The 22,604-nt window shown below is 45.8% G+C and overlaps 1 protein-coding gene across 2 annotated transcripts in view; it reads right to left on the reverse strand.

Annotated features, from left to right (window-relative positions):
• The window catches only part of HCN4 (hyperpolarization activated cyclic nucleotide gated potassium channel 4), a 136,293-nt gene that overhangs the window by 65,806 nt on the left and 47,883 nt on the right, over window positions 1-22,604 (reverse strand). The window lies entirely within an intron of this gene.

Raw genomic sequence — 22,604 nt, forward strand, 5'->3', positions numbered from 1 at the left:
AAACATCTTGAAGGTCCCAGGCCACAGAGAGGTTAGGCTGGCCTCAACTAGAGACAGGGCTTTCTCGGCTGTGGCTCCGACCTGGTGGAACGCTCTGTCACAAAAGACTAGGGCCCTGCAGGACTTGACATAACTTTCCACAGGGCCTGCAAGACAGAGCTGTTCCACCAGGCCTTTGGCCAGGGCACAGCCTGACCCCCTCCTTTGGCAATCTTCGCGGAGCTCTGGCCCAATGGTTGTCATTGGTTTGATCTGAATTAATTTTATAATGAATGATTTTAGAGTGTTGTGTTGTACTGTTGTACTGTTTTATTGTTGTTACCGCCCTGAGCCTGGCTTCGGCTGGGGAGGGCGGGATATAAATAAATTTATTATTATTATTATTATTATTATTATTATTATTATTATTATTCTAGCCAGCCTGCCCTGTCTTATTTCAGGATATTCCTTTCCACACCTGGTTTTCTGTTGCCCTCTCCAAAAGGGATACTCAACATTCTGTGGCTACCTGAGCATGCTCAGCTCCCACTGGACTGTTTACCATTATCCCCTTTTGGGATTTATTTCCTAAAGATGTTTTATACTTTTCCTGCAAACCTTGCGGTCCCCCAGTGCCTACCGATACCTCCCTCTTATGAGTAGACAGTGGCATTTTGGCTGCATAAGGATTGACAAATGAGCTTCCTATCAGTAGCCAGATATGACACAACAACCGCAAAACATTTTGCTAGCATAAAGTGAAATCAGATAGTATTTGGAAATAGCAGCCAAATAAGTGTAATTAACTTCACTGTGGGGGTGGAGAGCAAGGGGAGCGATTCCAGACTGACTTGAACTCAGAAACAGCAGATCCTGAAGAATTAAATGCCCTGTAGACTGTAATGGAAACAGGAGATGTGGATAAAGACCAACACATCCATTGCCAACACTAGCAGTCCTTGATGCACCATGGACACAAGGGGGCACCATCGCAGGTTTCTTGGCAGCTAGTCACAGATGCGGGGAAGGGCTCTCCATCAAAGGATGCTCTTGCACACTGAGGCTGATTCAGCTCAGGCTCTGCCCAGCTGCCAGAGAAGTCACAAAAGACGGAGCAGCTGTTTGCTGCGCTCCTGCAGTGTGGCGGCAAATGCCACGTCCATTGGTGATGGCTCATTTGAGCCAACTGCTCTCATTAAGAGCAGCACACGCTGCGGAAGCCGATGTGTGCAGCTACTTCCTGGCCTTTTATCGGGCAGCATCCCAGCTTGACCCAACAGTGTAAAGACGAGCCGTGCAGGATCAAGCCCAAGGACCATCCTGTTCTCACAATGGACAACCAGTTGCTCCAATGGGAACCCGGAAGAGGGAAAAGAGGGCAACAGCTCTCCCTCCAGTTGCATAGCTTCAACTTTTCCCTTTTCTTGCGAGGAATCCTATTCGGAATAAGGGAATTTCCCTTAAAAAAAGGGAAACGTTGACAGCTATGTCCAGTTGCCATTCCCAACAACTGGTATCCAAAAGCATACTTTCTCCGACCAAGCTGAACAGGGCAGGGCAGCGCCTCAAGTGATTTCATGGGCAAGCTTTGCATGCACGCACATGCCAGGGCCACATCCAGTTATGGGCTCAATCCTGGAAACATAAGGGACATATGTAAGTTAAAGAGCATCGCTGATCATGTGCGAAGTGCACCAACTTCATCCCTGAAGAAACAGAGCTAGGCTTGCAAAGGGAGTAACTGAGCTTTCGGGAAAGGAAGCCCTCTGATTCGTGCACATGCACAGAGGTTCTCGGCTACCCAGTGTGGACGTCTATACACAAATAGCAAACTAGTCCTTAGTTTCAGTTGCCGTTGTGGATCTGACTAGGGGGGATGATGGGGACAACAGAACTAGGATTACTTGTAGAACTCAGCGGAAAGGAGGAAGGTGCCACAGCCAGAATTAGCTCTGCCTCTTATTGCCACTGGCGCCACCTGCTGTTGATCTCCCTGCCTTTCACCCAGTATAAATCATCTCTCCAGTGGCCTGCATACTGCAGCCTTCCTGGGATTCTGCACTTCCTGAAAAGCCCACGATGTCCTCAGCAGGGCTTCATTCTAATCACAGAAAACTAGGGAGGCATGCTCTTCATTCAGTTCTCTGTAATTTTTTAAGTGCCTTTTTAAACTTTTAAATAAATCAGTGCAGAACTGTGTTGTTTTTTTTTTAAATAAAAAGGGTAAAAGGAAGAACTTTCCTTAAAAACAACTAGCAAGTGCATCCATCTCAATTTCTTGGTAGCCAGCCTCCCCAGCTTCTCACACTTTAGGTAAAGCCCAGCTGAAGACTTCATGATGTAATTCCTGTTAGCAGAGTAGCCAGAATAAAACGAAAGGAGTCCAGCGAGAAAAGAAACTGGTGAGCTAAACTGAACAAAAACAGTATATAACTTGAGGAGAACCTTATTTATAGGCCTAGATGAGAGCAGGGAGAAATATGCAACCACACATAATGAGGCAAACCTCATTCAGAAGCACTTTTCCTACCAACTCCTTCAACTGTCAAACCTCAGCCTTTCTTCCCCACTGACAGCTAACGTCCAACTGAATAGAATCACCAAACAATCCAGACCAATAACAAACATAACCCTTTAAGTTACTAACTGAATGGTCCTGTGCTGTTGTACTTCCAATAATTCCTCCATGGAGAATCAGGAAGTGAGGGAAGCTGTGGAAACTGCGAAGCACTAGAGAAATACTTAATGGAAATAAACATGTACAAACCAACCTCTGCCATCTTCGCAACAGTAAGGTAACTCAACCCCATGCCCACTGAAGTTCCAGAGCAATTCTGAAGTACTGTGAAAACGAGGCAGAAAAAGAAGAGCCTCTTTTACGAGGGAAGAAAATGTTAAAGAAGTTGAATAACTGTTTTGGCACAGTACTAGGGCATCCTCGGCAGACACAGAATGTTTAGTGAGTGTTGGGCGCCAGCAGGAAAGGAAGGGGAGTGGAATGGAATGGAATATCCTGGAAAAAAGGGCATGGTGGCAAATTGTGAGACACTCCAGACTTTTCTTGCAGGTCCAGTTATTTTATTCCAGACAAATTGGCTTCTTAGTAAGCTATCTCCAACAGAAGCCAAAAACAGTAAGGAAGGATGTCTTCTGGCCAGTTTTCAACAGACTGAGACATTTACTATTCTTTTTTTAAAGAAGCTGAACATTTTCAACGCTCTCACCCCAAACGGCATTCCAGATCCTGAGATTCCAGGGCCCAAACCTGAGACCCCATGCAATTTCACAGGTGATTCTTCCTCTGGGCTCCCTCCTACCACTCAGCCTAGAGATGGAGTTTAATTGGGAGAGAATTCCCCCCATCCCAACAGTATGCAATAATTTGGACCTGGCTCCTGCCAGGCTGAAGCTTGCAAAAGCTACTCACATGGTTTATTTATTTATTTATTTATTTATTTATTTATTTATTTATCGCTGTGGGTTAAAGCCTCAGCGCCTAGGACTTGCCGATCGAAAGGTCGGCGGTTCGAATCCCTGCGGCGGGGTGCGCTCCCGCTGCTCGGTCCCAGCGCCTGCCAACCTAGCAGTTCGAAAGCACGTCAAAGTGCAAGTAGATAAATAGGGACCGCTTACCAGCGGGAAGGTAAACGGCGTTTCCATGTGCGGCTCTGGCTCGCCAGAGCAGCGATGTCACACTGGCCACGTGACCCGGAAGTGTCTCCGGACAGCGCTGGCCCCTGGCCTCTTAAGTGAGATGGGCGCACAACCCCAGAGTCTGTCAAGACTGGCCCGTACGGGCAGGGGTACCTTTACCTTTACCTTTACTCACCCATGTGGAGATTCAAGCCCTACTGCCATCTGGAGAGAGCAAAGCAAACTGGAGATTCCACGTCAGCCCTGCAGGTCTGGCAACCCTACCTCAGTGACAATGCTAGGGGACAGCCAGATCTACAATGGCACGTGCAAACAAGTCATGATCCCCTCCTTTCCTTTTTCGGATCATACGCCATTGCCAAAGGCTTTCCAGCAGGTGGCTGAAGAGATCTCCCTTTTCACCCAGGCCAGCCCAAGTTGTTTATATCATATCATAAAATTGCACTGCAATGATCCATTGCAATGCTGCATGAGAGTCAGGGCTGACCCAGAGCTTGGCTTTGGATTCACAAAATTGAGAAGCAGGTTGAAAGGCAGTCTGCCCAGCCCTACTGCCATGTTTGCGAATCCCCTCTGCTCACCCTGCTGTGAGGAATCTTGGACTTCAGGGAAATACAGTCATACCTTGGTTGACGAAAGACTTGCGAGTCGAATGTTTTGGCTCCCAAACGCTGCGAACCCGGAAGTGAGTGTTCCAGTTTGCGAATGTTCATTCAAGCCCAAACATCCGGCTTGGCTCCCGCAGCTTCTGATTGGCTGCAGGAGCTTCCAGCAGCCAATTCATAGCTGTCAACTTTTCCCGTTTCTTGCAAGGAATCCTATTCTGAATAAGGGAATTTCCCTTTTAAAAAGGGAAACGTTGACAGCTATGAGCCAATCGGAAGCCGTGTTTCAGATTCTGAAAGTTTTGGAAGTTGAAGGGACTTCCAGAACAGATTCCATTTGACTTCTGAGGTACAACTGTATACTCTTTTGGAGAATCATATAATTATAGTGTTATAAAGGACCCTGACGATAATCTAGCCCAACTACCTCCAATGCAGGAATACACAGCTGTCTCATATGGGGATCGAACCTGCAACCTTGGCTTTTTATCATCACCCTGCTCTAACCAGCTGCGCTGTCCACACTCCCCGGATTTCTCCCTCTCTCAACTTATTTCCTGCCTTGCTCTTATAAATGAGATCCAAGCTGGGTAAACAAAATCAAATTAAAAGTCAATGGAAATCAATACAGAATTAACAAAGAGCATATTGACCCCGCAAAAGGAAACCCCTCAGAAACCATTAAGAACCCACCAGGAAACTATCAAAAGTACAGGATAATCAAGAATACTGGCAGCAAATTCAACAACTGTCAGGTTAACTGACCCCTAAGGGCCAGATCCTTAACATATATTGACACTATAAAATGACAACTCTGACCAGCAACAAAATGGTGCGGTGCGGAAGTCTTGTGTGTTCAGGATCCCAGTCATTCCCTTCCCTTCCTGGTTTTATTTATTTATTTCGTGAAATTTATGTGGTGCTTGATTATAAACACACACACACACACACACACACACACACACTTCTAGGAGGTTAACAATCAGATAAAGCAATACATTCACAAGCCTACTTTAAAACATACAAAAGTTAGAATACTAGAACAGATTAAAACCACCTCAACTTTCTAAGCATCTGGATAGGCTTGTCTAAAAAAGAATGTTTTTTTGTGGGCACCGAAAGAATACAGTGAAGACGTCTGCTTGATCTCAGTAGGCAGGGAGTTCCAAAGGGTAGCACTGAATGATCAAGTTCTTACAACTGTGAAATGGGTACGAACTATGTGTCACCTTCAGTAGTGCCAATTCTGCCGATCGAAGCAGTTGTGTGGGCCCATGTGGGTAAGGCAATATCGTCTTCCATTCCTCCAGGGGGACAAAAACAGTCATCATTCCATGGTCACTAAGCATGCTCAGTCCCAACTGTTACCTCCCTTAGGCCCTCCCCATAAACATTTTAGTATTTCTGCAAACATTGGCGTTCTCCCAAGCCTGCTGATCTTTTCTGCTCATGTGTGACAGGTTCCGTTTTGGCACATAAGCGACAACCCTCACACTCGAATGTCAGTAATGGAGGGAATGATGGGGTGGAGTGGGTCTCCTTAGAGGGAGAATTCACGACTGAAGTCATCAGTAGGTCGTCTTTTCGGCTCACCTGCCCAGATGTGAGCGTAGTAACACTGTCCTGTTTGTGATTCCCCGCAACCGGGACTGTGAACACATCATACATTTATTGCACATTTAAACCCTATTCCCCCTAAATGAATCTTGGGAACAGTAGTTTTGTTAAGGGTGCTGGGATTTGTAAGGGTAAACTACAGTTCCCATGGTTCTTTTTATGGGGGGAGGGTTTGGAATGTGTTTTAAATATATGGTGTGTACATTCAGAGGCATGCAAGCTCTGATGATAGAACTATTATTATTATTATTTCCAAGACCTTACTTGGAAAATCAATACAACCCAGGTGGTTAAGAAAGCCCAACAGAGACACCATCTCCTCAGAGTATTGCGAAAGAATGATGTCAATCAACATTTGATTATCTCCTTCTACCGGTCCACAATAGAAAGTGTCCTTTCATACTGCATCACGGTGTGGTACGCTGGTTTGACATCAACTGATAGGAAGTGCCTACAGAGGGTGGTGAATACAGCACAAGATATTATGGGCTGTCCCGTGAATCCGCTGGATGAAGTAGCGGAAGAACGTTGCCTCAGGAGAGTGAGGAAAATTCTCAGGGATGATTCACACCCTGGCCGGCACTTTCTTGATCTCCTGTCCTCAGGCAGAAGATATAGAAGCATGATTAGTCGCACCAACAGGGTAAAGAATAGCTTCTATCCGTGGGCTGTTAGGGTGCTGAATGAAAAGATAACAACAGGGCAACTGACTTTCAGGTTTGGTGGGTGAGCGTCAGTAAATATATATCTTCCTTTCCAGGTAAATATCTTCATTTCCATGTTGCTGCATTCTGGATGTACCTGTCCTTGAGGTTTAAACTGAGCCAAGGACGGTGTACATACAGTTGCATGCAGTTCTTTATATAATGAGATGAGAGGGAAGCAGTCGACAGAAGGCTTAGGAAGAGATGGAGACAGGTCTGCCCAGGAGCCTGTCATTTATCTGCTGCAGGAGTGAAGAACCTTTCCCAGTTCAAGGGCCGCACTCCGTCCAGGGCAAACTTTCTGAGGGCCACATGCCAGTTGTGGGTGGAGCCAGAAACAAAAGTGGGCAGAGCAACAGGTGTGAATTTTACCTGTGTATATTAGGCTACTGTCTATACATGCACATCCACACATCCACACATCTTTCTTCCATCCAGAGAAGCAAGGAACATTCAAGGACACATTCCAGCCAGGCAAAAACACTCAGGGTGAGAAGCAGGGCCGGTGAGGGGTGTGGTCTGGGGAGAGTTCCAAGGGCCAGACAGAGAGGACTGGAGGGCCACATTTGATCCCCAAGCCTGCAATTCCCCACCCCAAATCACTGGGTAGACAAGCTAAAAACACAACTGAGAAGACTACACATTTCTCTGTCATAATTGATGAGAGGAGAAAATCCTAAAGAGAGAATGCTGTGCCTTGCCAGGGAGATTCAGAATTGTAAGTTTGTTCTCTAATTTTATTCCTTTAGCTTGCACATAATTTAGATTTGCATAAGTTATTTTTGTTTTGTTGTTGTTGTTGTTGTTTAGTCATTTAGTCGTGTTCGACTCTTCGTGACCCCATGCCAGGCACTCCTGTCTTCCACTGCCTCCCACAGTTTGGTCAAACTCATACCTCATTTTAATATTCCATTTTTTCTATTGGTGGAAAAAGAAGAAGCAACCTTTCCTTTTAACAGGGGCCTGTTGTGGTCTGCCAAGGAAATCCAGCATATTGAAGTTTGCTTATGTTGTCGTGAGTTTTGGATGCTATCTTTTGTTCCTTCTAGGCTGCTGAACTCTGGTTTGTGATGGTCTGACGACAATATGCATATAAAATAATCTGAATCACGTCATGCACACAGACCTGACTTGGCCCACTCAAAAAACAAACGAAACCCCGACACAGGTTGTATTCAGTGCTAGTCCTACTCCACATAGACCTACTCTGGGAAGTGATTTGGGTTCATTTGCTTCAATGGGTCCATTCTGAGTAGGTAGGTAAAGGTAAAGGACCCCTGGACGGTTAAGTCCAGTCAAAGACAACTATGGGGTTGTGGCGCTCATCTCGCTTTCAGGCCGAGGGAGCCGGTGTTTGTCTGCAGACAGCTTTCCAGGTTATGTGGCCAGCAGGACTAAACCACTTAAGGCACAACGGAACACAGTGGAAACCAAAGCGCAATGGAAACCAAAGCACATGGAAATGCCGTTTACCTTCCCACCGCAGTGATATCTATTTATCTACTCACACTGGCATGCTTTCGAACTGCTAGGTTGGCAGGAGCTGGGACAGAGCAATGGAAGCTCACCCCGTCACACGGATTCGAACTGCTGACCTTCCAATCAGCAAACCCAAGGGGCTCAGTGGTTTAGACCACAGCGCCACCTGCGTCCCCTATTCTGAGTAGAGCTAGCAATGGATCCGACCCTACAGCCTCACTCTGTGCCAGGTTGTTGCCCAATCCTTCTAAGAAATTTATTTCATGTGAACGCTCTGGGAGGGGACTTAATAAATCAACATATTTCGCCCATAGCAGGATTTTCGGTCCTTGCCAGCTTTGTCCCTCGCTCTCGCCCACCATCGCCTTCCAGCAACCCCTCTGGCTTGAATGTGTCTGCATGAAAAGAGCCAGAACTGATTGGTCAGCCCACTCTTCAAGGGTTTGCTATCTGCATAAAGCACAAAGCGACTGCCTTTGTCCATCTGTGCTGATGTTGCAGAGCATTCAAGGGCAGCCCTGCTGAGTCATCTACTATGACTCTGCAGCGTCAGAGGAGCCCGGCTTAGGCTGCCACACACACACAGCCCACTCATCAACCGCAAATCTCCCATGCCCACGGCCAGCAGGTAGAATGCAGGTGGATCCCGCAAGGTTCTCCTCCAGCGGTCTATCTTTAGTCAGCCCACACAACCTATGCCTCCAGGTCAGGAGGAGGTTTGGAGATGGGGGAAAAGCAAGGGAAGGACCTCAAATAAACACAGCCACACTTGTGGGTCTTTTCCCCCTGCCTCAGTCAAACTGCAGCAGGGTGGGAATTCTGTATACAGAGGCATTATGCTGTAAGAGGGCAGCTTCTGTTTCTAGAGAGAGCCATGTGCATTTTGCAAAAACAAAAACAAAAAATACAGACATGCAAACAATTGGACAGGGTTCATTCACCCAGCTGAGAATTGCCAGTTTGCTTTTGGAAAGGGGAGGGAATCGTCCCTAGTTCATGGGATCCCCACTCAACAAATAGGAACCTAGAGGGGGCCAGAATTAAAAAGGTCTTCTCTTGGCATCCAAAAGGTATTAAAGTAGGCACAGGTCAATTCTCTTTAGGTTACTTCACATACAAAATAAATAAATAAATAAATCTCCTTGGGGTTCTGTTACTCTTACTGCACTTCACAACACACAAAAAACAGCCACGTCATGGGAAAAGTCTTGCCTGTGGTAACTTCCAGCAATGCGCCACACACATCATACATTTAAAGTACACTCCCCAAGGTGGGAACTGTAATTTGCCCCTGACAGAGCTAATTCCGAGCGCCTTTCACAAACTGCAGTTCCCAACATTCATTTTTTGGGTGTGACAGCGAGGGAGATGTGCTTTAAATTGTAAGATGTGTAGGAAACCCATGGTGGTTCCAGGTATTCACCAGCAGGTGCAGGTTTGGTCTGTTGGTGAGCCATCACAAACTGCACAAGAGGGAGGTTATCAATGCCATGGGAAGTTAGCAGAATTCAACATGGGCTTTACCTGAAGCCATTATGCCTAGCAGTGCTCATGAGAATGAGCCTGGAATGAGAGGGGAAATGTTGATTATAGGTTAGTAAAGAGTAAAGGGACCCCTGACCATTAGGTCCAGTCGTGGACGACTCCGGGGTTGCGGTGCTCATCTCGCTTTATTGGCCGAGGGAGCCGGCATACAGCTTCCGGGTTGTGTGGCCAGCATGACTAAGCCGCTTCTGGCGAACCAGAGCAGTGCATGGAAACACCGTTTACCTTCCCGCCAGAGCGGTACCTATTTATCTACTTGCACTTTGACGTGCTTTTGAACTGCTAGGTTGGCAAGAGCAGGGACCGAGCAACGGGAGCTCACCCTGTTGCGGGGATTCGAGCCGCTGACCTTCTGATAGGCAAGTCCTAGGCTCTGTGGTTTAACCCACAGTGCCACCAAATACAACGCAGTCAGGGCTGGCAGCAGCTGGCATCCTTGGGCTGGCAGTCAGCTGGCAGTCAGGGCCCTGGCAAAACCACTGCTGGATGCCAGCCCTGCCCACTCATGATGCGTAGCTTGGTCTTGAAACTGCCTCCCACAAGGCCCCAGAAGCAGCATCACTCTGGTGCATTGTGGGAAATTTAAAATGGTAGTCAAGGGAACACTGGCGGAAGGGGCCCATGTTGTTGAGGTCCTCTATTACTGACACAGGTGAGCACTAATAAAACACCACAAAAAGCAACCATGATACAGTTTTGTTAACATTCTCTCTCTCTCTCTCTCTCTCTCTCTCTCTCTCTCTCTCTCTCTGTGTGTGTGTGTGTGTGTGTGTGTGTGTGGCATTTCACCAATGCACAGAGGTCAATGTGCACAGACCTGAATATGATACGATGGAATCCCTAATTCAAGTATGTTTTTAGGTTGGGGCAATTTCCCGTCTGTTTTGAGGGGAAGGCGTGGAAAATCTCATGTGGTTGCTCTTGTAGAAAGAGATAGTTGTGCTCAGGAACTGCGGGAAGCTCCAGGGAGCTAAATTGACTAGTTAGCATGTTTCCCTGGAGAGCCAACTTGGAATTCCTGCTGAGCCGAAAATTAACATTGAAAACGAAGCAGAAAAACAGTCTACTGACTGCAAGATGGCAAATGGCACCTGATCCCACATCCCAAGGGGATGAACCTTCGATCCAGGTTTCCCAAAGATGTCCTCTTGGCAAGCAGCTTCAAGTCAAAGCATCCCCTTGGGGCATTTCAGTTTTGCTAGAAAATTGCGGGTTAGCAGATCAGGACGGAGCTCAGGACATCCATCTCCAGGAGTCCGGCAGGGGATAATAAGATGTTTTCTCCAAACCAGGGGAAAGTTGCCACATTGATTTGTACTTCATAAAACACACACAGACACACAAGGCTAACTTGAATTCATTAATCTGACAAACGGGATAATTATGTGTCCTGAAACTGTCTCTGAAACAGCTCTTTTCCACAGCGGTGTTCTGAAAATAACTTCATCAATATGGCTCACACCCATTAAACGTTCACACCTCTTGGTACCCAAGTCTGGAGCAAAGCTGAGACTTCCTTGGAGAGGTTTGCAGCACAGGGGGTGGAGGTGGATAAGGGTCACCACACTTGCCCTGAGACTACGGAGTTAAAAGAAGCGGCACATTCTGGTCACCTGGAGAATGCATCCTCTGCAGAACATAACGGGATGTATCTCTTGGCCAGAGAAAAGATAGTTACAATACAGTGGTACCTCGGGTTAAGAACTTAATTCGTTCTGGAGGTCCGTTCTTAACCTGAAACTGTTCTTAACCTAAAGCATGACTTTAGCTAATGGGGCCTCCTGCTGCTGCCGCACCGCCAGAGCACGATTTCTGTTCTCATCCTGAAGCAAAGTTCTTAACCCGAGGTATTATTTCTGGGTTAGCGGAGTCTGTAACCTGAAGCGTATGTAACCCGAGGTACCACTGTAATGGGAAACCTCAGGCCTGGGAGGCGAATCAAGAAGCTACAGGCAGTGATTTGAAAAGCAGATACCAGAGGAAATTATGGGTGTCTGAGGCACAGAAAAGCATAATAGTGCATTAGCATAACATCATAACACAAATGTCATAATAAAAACATTCTGTTGCCCACATCCTGAACAACATAATGTTGTTATGTAAAGTGGTTTAAAACATTTATTTATTTTTTGCAACAAACATCCAGGCTGATACTATGCATGCTCATTCGTAAGCCCTGCTAAATTCTACAGCATTTGCTCTGAATACTATGTGCACAAAATCACAGCCTAGCTCAGTCACTTCCCCTCATGTCTGGAGTCTGGGAACGGCTAGCTGTTCAATCTGCGCCTCGTTCATCCAATTTTTTTTATTTTTGCAGGAGCCACCCACCGCAACACACGGCAGAGGTGCAGCCTATTGGAAAACACATCCCCAAAATAACCTGCTTTGCAATAGAGAGAAGAGAGAGACGGAGACAGAGCTTGTGACTGGGGTGGAATTGGACAGCAGCTGTTGCTAGCTGGAAAACCTACAGATGTCAGCTCTTCAGCAGCGGAGTCAGCCTTCAGCAGAAAACACTATGCACATTTACTGGGGAGTAAGTCCGACTGAACCCCGTGGGATTTCTAAATGAATGCTGCATCCTCAGCCAAAATGGGGACCTCAGCTTTACTGCTCTGTTTGCAGCTCCAAAGTTAAAGGTAAAGGTAAAGGGACCCCTGACCATTTGGTCCAGTCGTGGCCGACTCTGGGGTTGCGGTGCTCATCTCGCTTTATTGGCCAAGGGAGCTGGCGTACAGCTTCCGGGTCATGTGGCCAGCATGACTAAGCCTCTTCTGGCAAACCAGAGCAGCACACAGAAATGCCATTTACCTTCCCGCTGGAGCGGTACCTATTTATCTACTTGCACTTTGATGTGCTTTTGAACTGCTAGGTTGGCAGGAGCTGGGACCAAACAATGGGAGCTCACCCCATCGCGGGGATTTGAACCGCCGACCTTCTGATCGGCAAGTCCTAGGCTCTGTGGTTTAACCCACAGCACCACCCGCGTCCCAGCTCCAAAGTTAGGAGCATGGAAACATAGGAAGCTGCCTCACGCTCAAATCAGACCCTTGGTCCATTGAGATCAGTACTATCGACATTGGCTGGCAGCAGCTCTCCAGAGAGTCTTTCCCAGCCCCTATCTAGAGATGCCAGGGATTGAAACAGGGGCATTCTGCATGCCAAACAGATGCTCTACCACTGAGCAGGGTGTGTGTGTGTGTTAATTTGGTCGTTTTGTGGGAATTCCCTTTGAACAGAGGCAATGTTTTTACCTCACTCACCAAGTCCACCAGACCAGGTTCTATTCCCCAGTGATGGTGGGTCCCATACTGCCCCCCCCCCAATGTCTGAGTATTTGTTCACAGCAGATGCTGACCCATTGTAGCAAATGGGGCACTGTCTGTCAGGGACTGTGTTGCAGAGGGCTGCACTGAGGAGCAATGGTGGGAGCCGCCCCCTGCTCCAGATCCCGAATCTTCCCAGGAGCAGGAAGGCAGCATAGATTTGGAACAGTGGTTTGCAGAGGGGCATAGTTCAGAAGGCAGAAGCTGGGAAATATTGGATGGGGAACAGCTGGGGGAAGGAACACTGGAAGGGAGAGGGTTAACAGATTCACAGTCTCTAGATAGCCTTCCACCACCACCCTCCCCAAAGTCGAGGAAAGCTCAGAAAGTGGCAGAACAGAAAGCACAGAGGGGACAAGCTCAGATTACGAGACGTAGAAGTGATGTAGAAGGGGGTGGAACCCTTAATTGGGAGCACCGCCATTACTCGGAGATGTGTGCTTTGTTCTCTCGCTGTGATTATTAAAGTTTCTAACTGGTAAGAAGACTCCTTTTCATTTGTTCTGCTCATCTACAGCCACGGGGGAGGAAGGCGATTCCCTGAAGCCTGACACTGCCCCATCTGCCTGCCTTCTCAACTTACACCCAGCCAGGGGGTAGCACTGCCTATTGGCTTCCTCCTCAGTGTGGCCCCTGTAGAACTCAGCAGGGAGGAGGATGGAGGCAAGGCTAGCCTTAGCTGCTTCTGCCTGGCATTGGCTCTTTCCCTACCTACAGTTGCGCTCCTTGCTTTTACTCTGATTTAGCTAGATGTTAGTGCCACATAGCCAAGCACAGTGCCAGCACTCAGACAACTCCTGAGCGCCCCCACTCCAACCTGGAGACAACCTTGCTGGCCTCCCCAACCCAACCCATGCAGGCAGCTTGCTGACATCATTTTAACTTCCCACAATGCCCTCAGCATAACTGATAAACACATTTTTCATTGTGCCTTTTTACTGTAAAGGCTCTCCAGCATAGGAGGGTCAAAGGTTCAAGGGAAGAACTGTAAGGATATGTTTTTCTCAGGATGTTCCACACAAGAAGGCGAAAAGTTTAAAATGGGGTGTTTTGTTTTGCACAGGAGGGTTAAAAGTGCAGCCTGGAAACTCAGCAATAGGGAGAAATAGAAACTTCACCAAGATTCTGTTTTCTTTCTGATTAGCTGCTAAGCAGTTGGGAGGGGGAGCAAAACTATTTTGTATGAAGGCAGAAAACAGGGTAATTGGTGGAAATAGTTGTAGAATTAGAAACCGATGTGAAGATGTGGAAACCGGAACATAATGAGAAACCAAAATGGGCAGATTTTCTCATTTCTAGTGGGGCGGTTTATCACTCTCCCCACCACACATAATTATCACCTTCAGGTTTCCTGTCCTGCACCCCTGCAGAAGCATTACAAGGCAAACTGGTTTGAGAACTGTGGGCTTGCTTCATAACCAGCCTTTCCACCCATAGCTCTATATAAACTCCCCCTTTCTTCCTAAAATCAGACCCTGATCACTTTAGCGCTCCATCCTGCCCCAGGCGATTCATTTCCCTGCCGTATCAGCTCTCCTCATTGAAAGGCACAACATTAAATTCAAATTGTTGCCACGAGGCACTTGTGGCGTCGAAAAGCACTTTGCCTTCATCCATTTCATGCCTGCCTCCCAGGCGAAGCCATGAAGCTATTCAAATATTTGCCTTTACTTCATAGTTCATTATGTAGCTCCCATCTCTACATATATTCTTTTCAAAATTAGGCATTTTCATGGCCCAGATGGAAATCTTGATTTCTGCTACCAGAGTGGAGAATGGGGAATTTCCTGCTGGGAGCAAAAACATAAATAAACCCATGTTCACTTGGGGAGTGGATGAACGGGAGCAGAACAGCCGCCTCCCCCTTATCTTAATAACATAAGAAGAGCCAGTGGCCCATCTAGTTCTCACACGATGCCTATGGGAAGCCCACAAGTGGACCCTGCAGTTTCCAGCAACTGCTTCCCAGAAGCATACTCCTCTTGACGGTGGAGCTACAACACAACCATGGTTCTCAGGGCTAGTAGCAGCTGAGAACCATATCCTTCATGAATTTTTCTCATCTTCTTTCAAAGCCATTTGAGTGGTTAGCCATCGCTGGTATTTGTGGAAGTGGATTCCATAGTTCAACTTCTTCTTTGGCAATCCCTCGTAGCCGAGTAAGATTGTCTTCCATGAACACAGTTTTAACAGTGAGTCTGTAAGTACTGTGGAGGCCAATTCTGGATCCACACGTCCTTCCACAGTGGGGAAATAGGTTTCCAGGGAGGAGCTGATCATGTCTGCCAGGGGTTTGCTAAGTGTGCCTTCCTCTTAGCACGTTTCTCCCTTTCGTTCTGAGTCCGAGCATCTTCAAAGTCCACGACATCTTTGGTAAAGGCTGTTCTCCAATTGGAGCACTTGCAGACCAGTGTTTCCCAATTGTTGGTGTTTATACTACATTTTTAAAGATTTGCCTTGAGAAAGTCTTTAAACCTCTTTTGCTGACCATCAGCATTACGCTTTCCATTTTTAAGTTCGGTATAGAGTATTTGCTTTAGAAGACGGTAATCAGGCATCCCCCCTTCATGGATCACTGCCTTGCCATGGCGAAGGGGCTTGAATAACTCAGAGAAGAAGCTATGAGCTATGCCGTGCAGGGCCACCCAAGATGGACAGGTCATAGTGGAGAGTTTCGACCAAATGTGATCCACCTGGAGCAGGAACCGGCAAGCCACTCCAGTATCCCTGCCAAGAAAACTCCATGGACAAAGACAACAGGCATATAAAAGATATGACGCTGGAAGATGAGCCCCTCAGGTCGGAAGGTGTCTAACATGCTACTAAGGAAGAGCGGAGGACAAGTACAAGTAGATTCAGAGCTGATGAAGCGGCTGGGCCAAAGCCGAAAGGACGCTCAGTTGTGGATATGCCTGGAAGCGAAAGGAAAGTCCAATGCTGTAAAGGAAAATATTGCATAGGAACCTGGAATGTAAGAACCATGAACCTTGGTAAGTTGGATGTGGTCAAAAATGAGATGGCAAGAATAAATATTGACATCCTGGGCATCAGTGAACTAAAATGGACGGGAATGGGTGAATTCAGTTCGGATGACCATCATATCTACTACTGTGGGCAAGAATCCTGTAAAAGAAATGGAGTGGCCCTCATAGTCAACAAAAGAGTGGCAAAAGCTGTACTGGGATGCAATCTCAAAAATGATAGAATGATCTCGATACAAATCCAAGGCAGACCTTTTAACATCACAGTAATCCAAGTTTATGCACCAACCACTGGTGCTGAAGAAACTGAAATTGACCAATTCTATGAAGACTTACAACACCTTATAGAAATGACACCAAAGAAGGATGTTCTTCTCATTACAGGGGATTGGAATGCTAAAGTAGGGAGTCAAGAGATAAAAGGAACAACTGGCAAGTTTGGCCTTGGAGTTCAGAACGAAGCAGGGCAAAGGCTAATAGAGTTCTGCCAAGAGAACAAGCTGGTCATCACAAACACTCTTTTCCAACAACACAAGAGACGACTCTACACATGGACATCACCAGATGGGCAGCATCGAAATCAGATTGACTATATTCTCTGCAGCCAAAGATGGAGAAGCTCTATACAGTCAGCAAAAACAAGACTGTGGCTCAGATCATCAACTTCTTATAGCAAAATTCAAGCTTAAACTGAAGAAAGTAGGAAAAACCACTGGGCCGGTAAGATACAATCTAAGTCAAATCCCTTATGAATACACAGTGGAAGTGAGGAACAGGTTTAAGCATTTAGATTTGGTGGACAGAGTGCCTGAAGAACTATGGATGGAGGCTCGGAACATTATACAGGAGGCAGCAACTAAAACCATCCCAATTAAAAGGAAATGCAAGAAAGCAAAGTGGCTGTCCAAGGAGGCCTTACAAACAGCGGGGGAGAGAAGGCAAGCAAAATGCGAGGGAGATAGTGAAAGATACAGGAAATTGAATGCAGATTTCCAAAAAATAGCAAGGAGAGACAAGAAGGCCTTCTTAAACAAGCAATGCAAAGAAATAGAGGAAAACAATAGAATGGGAAAAACCAGAGATCTGTTCAAGAAAATTGGAGATATGAAAGGAACATTTCGTACAAAGATTGCCATAATAAAAGACAAAAGTGGAAAGGACCTAACAGAAGCAGAAGACATCAAGAAGAGGTGGCAAGAATACACAGAGGAACTATACCAGAAAGAAATGGATGTCTCGTATACCCCAGGTAGTGTGGTTGCTGACCTTGAGCCAGACATCCTGGAGAGTGAAGTCAAATGGGCCTTGGAAAGCACTGCTAATAACAAGGCCAGTGGAAGTGATGATATTCCAGCTGAACTATTTAAAATGCTGTTAAGGTGCTACACTCAATATGCCAACAAATTTGGAAAACTCAGCAGTGGCCAGAGGATTGGAGAAGATCAGTCTACATCCCAATCCCAAAGAAGGGCAGTGCCAAAGAATGCTCAAACTACCGCACAATTCCACTCATTTCACACGCTAGCAAGGTTATGCTTAAAATTCTACAAGGCAGGGTTAAGCAGTATGTGGACCGAGAACTCCCAGAAGTGCAAGCGGGATTTCGAAGGGGCAGAGGAACTAGAGACCAAATAGCAAACATGCGCTGGATTATGGAGAAAGCTAGAGAGTTCCAGAAAGACATTTACTTCTGCTTCATTGACTATGCAAAAGCCTTTGACTGTGTCGACCACAGCAAACTATGGCAAGTTCTTAAAGAAATGGGAGTGCCTGATCACCTCATTTGTCTCCTGAGAAATCTCTATGTGGGACAAGAAGCTACAGTTAGAACTGGATATGGAACAACTGATTGGTTCAAAATTGGGAAAGGAGTACGGCAAGGCTGTATATTGTCTCCCTGGTTATTTAATTTATACGCAGAATTCATCATGTGAAAGGCTGGGCTGGATGAATCCCAGTTAAGATTGCTGGAAGAAATATCAACAACCTCAGATATGCAGATGACACAACCTTGATGGCAGAAAGTGAGGAGGAATTAAAGAACCTTTTAATGAGGGTGAAAGAGGAGAGCGCAAAATATGGTCTGAAGCTCAACATCAAAAAAACGAAGATCATGGCCACTGGGCCCATCACCTCCTGGCAAATAGAAGGGGAAGAAATGGAGGCAGTGAGAGATTTTACTTTCTTGGGCTCCATGATCACTGCAGATGGTGACAGCAGTCACACAATTAAAAGACGCCTGCTCCTTGGGAGAAAGGCGATGGCATACCTAAACAACATCTTAAAAAGCAGAGACATCACCTTGCCAACAAAGGTCCATATAGTAAAAGCCATGGTTTTCCCAGTAGTAATGTATGGAAGTGAGAGCTGGACCATCAAGAAGGCTGATCGCCGAAGAATTGATGCTTTTGAATTATGGTGCTGGAGGAGACTCTTGAGAGTCCCATGGACTGCAAGAAGATCAAACTGATCCATTCTTAAGGAAATCAGCCCTGAGTGCTCACTGGAAGGACAGATCGTGAAGCTGAGGCTCCAATACTTTGGCCACCTCATGAGAAGAGAAGACTCCCTGGAAAAGACCCTGATGTTGGGAAAGATGGAGGGCACAAGGAGAAGGGGACGACAGAGGACGAGATGGTTGGACACTGTTCTCGAAGCTACAAACATGAGTCTGACGAAACTGTGGGAGGCAGTGGAAGACAGGAGTGCCTGGCGTGCTCTGGTCCATGGGTTCACGAAGAGTCGGACACGACTAAACAACAACAACAATCAGGCATCCGAACAACATGTCCAGTCCAACAAAGTTGATGTTGAAGAATCTTTGCTTTGACACTGGTGATCTTTGCTTCTTCCAGTACACTGGCATTAGTTCGCCTGTCTTTCCAAGTGATGTCAAATTTTTTTGGAGACACTATTGATGGAATCTCTCAAGGAGTTGGAGATGGCATTTATAAGTGGTCCATGTTTCACAAGCATACAATAAGGTTTAGTAGCACAATAGCTTTGTAAACAAGCATTTTTGTTTCCTTGTGAATGTTTGGTCTGCACTTCAATCAGGAGAAAGCTGCACTCGCAGAGCTTTCTATTTCTTTCTCTGTGGATAGTTCAGCTATGCACTGCGTGAAATATGTCCAGACAGATATTTCTGCAAAATAGGTAGGCAGAGGGTGGCATTTTGCAAAGGTGATTTTAAAGGCCTGATGCTACAGCAAGCATTTATGTGGGCCCTTCTCTCTATCCGCCAGAAAACAGACCATAAACAGTGGTTTGACTGGGGGCAGGTAGCATTTCAGCACAGAAAAGTTCAAAAATAACAAGAGAACAATGTCTAAAATATTCAAATCATAGAATCATAGAATCATAGAGTTGGAAGAGACCACAAGGGCCATCGAGTCCAACCCCCTGCCAAGCAGGAAACACCATCAGAGCACTCCTGACATATGGTTGTCAAGCCTCTGCTTAAAGACCTCCAAAGAAGGAGACTCCACCACACTCCTTGGCAGCAAATTCCACTGTCGAACAGCTCTTACTGTCAGGAAATTCTTCCTAATGTTTACGTGGAATCTTCTTTCTTGTAGTTTGGAGCCATTGCTCCGTGTCCGCTTCTCTGGAGCAGCAGAAAACAACCTTTCTCCCTCCTCTATGTGACATCCTTTTATATATTTGAACATGGCTATCATATCACCCCTTAACCTCCTCTTCTCCAGGCTAAACATGCCCAGCTCCCTTAGCCGTTCCTCATAAGGCATCATTTCCAGGCCTTTGACCATTTTGGTTGCCCTCCTCTGGACACGTTCCAGTTTGTCAGTGTCCTTCTTGAAGTGTGGTGCCCAGAACTGGACACAGTACTCCAGGTGAGGTCTGACCAGAGCAGAATACAGTGGCACTATTACTTCCCTTGATCTAGATGCTATACTCCTATTGATGCAGCCCAGAATTGCATTGGCTTTTTTAGCTGCTGCGTCACACTGTTGGCTCATGTCAAGTTTGTGGTCAACCAAGACTCCTAGATCCTTTTCACATGTACTGCTCTCAAGCCAGGTGTCCCCCATCTTGTATTTGTGCCTCTCATTTTTTTTGCCCAAGTGCAATACTTTACATTTCTCCCTGTTAAAATTCATCTTGTTTGTTCATGAAGCCTCACAGCCTAGAACAACAAAAGTACAAAGATACAGTACAACTCCAAAGGGATAATAAAGTATTAACGCATACAAAGACTGAGGGTAGCATTTCACCCTAGCTTTACATCCCATATATGAAACACTAGGTAGAATCCCTTCCATCTTCAATTAAAAGTATCTGCATTGCACACAATTCCACTTGTAGTTTTGGGATTCTTAGGATTCCTGGGGGTTAATGACAACTTACAATTTTTGTCAGCTCCACTTGAGACTTTTCAAGTCTCTGTTTCGGTCAGTGCTGATTGTACCAGATTACCTGAAATGCTGGTGTGATTCTATTTAAGACATCTTTTTACAATTGTCTACATGGTTGTACATGGCAACATGGCAGGTGTGAGGAAAATGCCTCTAGGGCCAATGCAATAAGTCCACGCATCAGAGCAGAAATGCTCTTGTGAATCTATTGCAATAAGTCCATGCATCACAATCTTTTGCCCAAAATATGCAGAACACTTGAATGAGTTGCCACCTTCCTTCATAACTATTCACACCATACACGTAATGCACTATGATACCACTTTAAACAGTCATGTGCAAGCCCCCCACCAAAAAAATTCTGAGAGCTGCAGTTTGTTAAGCTTTCTGAGAGTTGCTAGGAGACCCCGGTTCCCCTCCCAGAGCTACAATTCCCAGAGTGGATTAACAATCAAGCTCTCTTCAAACAACTGTTAGTACTACCACTATGCGAGTAAACAGCCTTTCAGGGGTTGCACATGAGTCTGAAGGGATGTTTATGCTCGCAAGGCTCGGCTCTGTAATTCATCATGGAAGCTGCATTGCAGTCCACTGTTGCAGCACACTGTCTCTGCCTTGCTCTTGCAATGACACTCTCCTGTCCGTCAGGGAGGAGCAACCACACTAAGGCTTCCCTTGCCGGTGTGAACACCCAACCTTAGTAGCTCTGACCTTCTGCAATCGGGAGCACAAAGGGGGATAGGTGCGGAAGAGCGGGCTGTGTAACTGATGCATAACTGATAGTTCTCAATTCAGAGGGGCAGGGGAAATGGACTTCCCTTCTTTTGTTCTGTTGGAGAAAAGGTGTGGATTTGGAGAGCTGGGGGCAAAATCTATTACACTTCTCCATGCTTCTCCTGGGTTGACAGCTTCCATATTTCCTTAGCAAAGGTAGCACTAGACACAGGGGTGGTGTCTGTGTGTTTCTTGGCACTGACAACAGGCCACCCCAGCAAGGGCTGAGTAGGGCAGCTGGGAGCTGAGTTTCGCTCACATTCAAAAATGGCACCACTGAAAGGATGACTGGTGGTGTGGCTGGGTTGTGCCAGTGAAAGGCCCTTCCATGCCCAACCTGACTGAGTGCTGATACCATCTAGTCAGTAAGATGCAGAGAAACCTGGAGAATATCAAGCCCTGGTTGCTCTAAACTGGCTCTCTTATAAGTACTGGTCTTCAGCATCTATAACTCCTGTTACTGGACCACTACTGAGATATGTAGACAGTGTTCTTAGTTTATTGCTGGTTTTAATTATTATTATTTTTAAAAAAAATTATTGGAGTTTATAGAGAAAAATAAAAAACATAATATCAAATATCTTTTTTTATCTAGCATTAGTCTAACTAAAAGAAAAACAAAGTGGGAAAGAAAATGAAAAGAAAGAAAAAAGAGAGAGAGGTAAGGAGACAGAAAAAGCTTAAAACAGAAAATAGAAAAGATAAAGTTCAGAAACTAAAGAACTTCCCATTCTTCATCTGTCTGCCATATATAAGCTTGGTTTAATTTTTATTAATGTTTTGATTGCTTTTAACTAATAATCTTATTGCTTTATTCTATTCGTAAACTGATTTGAGGTTTTATACAATCAAGCAGTATACAATGGCACCTTGGTTCCTGAACAGCTTAGTTTTTGAACATATCAGCTCCCAAACGCCGCAAACCCGGAAATAAGTGTTCTGGTTTGTGAATGTTTTTCAGAAGCCGAATGTCTGACACGGTTTCTGCTAAAGTGCAGGAAGCTCCTGCAGCCAATCGGAAGCCGTGCCTTGGTTTTCAAATGGTTCTGGGAGTCGAATGGACTCCCGGAACAGATTAAGTTCAAGAGCCAAGGTACCACTGTATAAATTTTATGAAATAAAACAAATACATAACAAGGGGGCATTTGTCATCCGAAGGCAAGTATTATTTGCTGAAGGCAAATTTTGGGACAATATTTGACACTTCTATATTCCTTTGAGACAAAGGTTTCATCTACTCAACTGTCGATTCATTCATGGTGTTTTATTTAATCTCTTTGTTGTTCCATATGCTAATCAAAGTAGATAAACACGTCTTAAATGAAAATATGAATATGAAACCTTTGAGCTCAAGGTACCGTAATAAAGTTTAGCGTACTTAATGGGTGAGGGGTGAGTGAGATGGGAATAACAGGAACTTGAAAAAGAACCAGGCAGATGTCAGACTAGTGGGGTACACTTTGACTTTTTACTAGGTCATCATCAAGAACCCAACGCAAAATAATGTGTGCAGGGAGTAGGGGGAGGTGGGGCCAGATAAAAAATGGTGGCCCAGGGATGT

Source organism: Podarcis cretensis (assembly GCF_951804945.1).
Source record: "Podarcis cretensis genome assembly, chromosome: 14".
Taxonomy (NCBI): domain Eukaryota; kingdom Metazoa; phylum Chordata; class Lepidosauria; order Squamata; family Lacertidae; genus Podarcis; species Podarcis cretensis.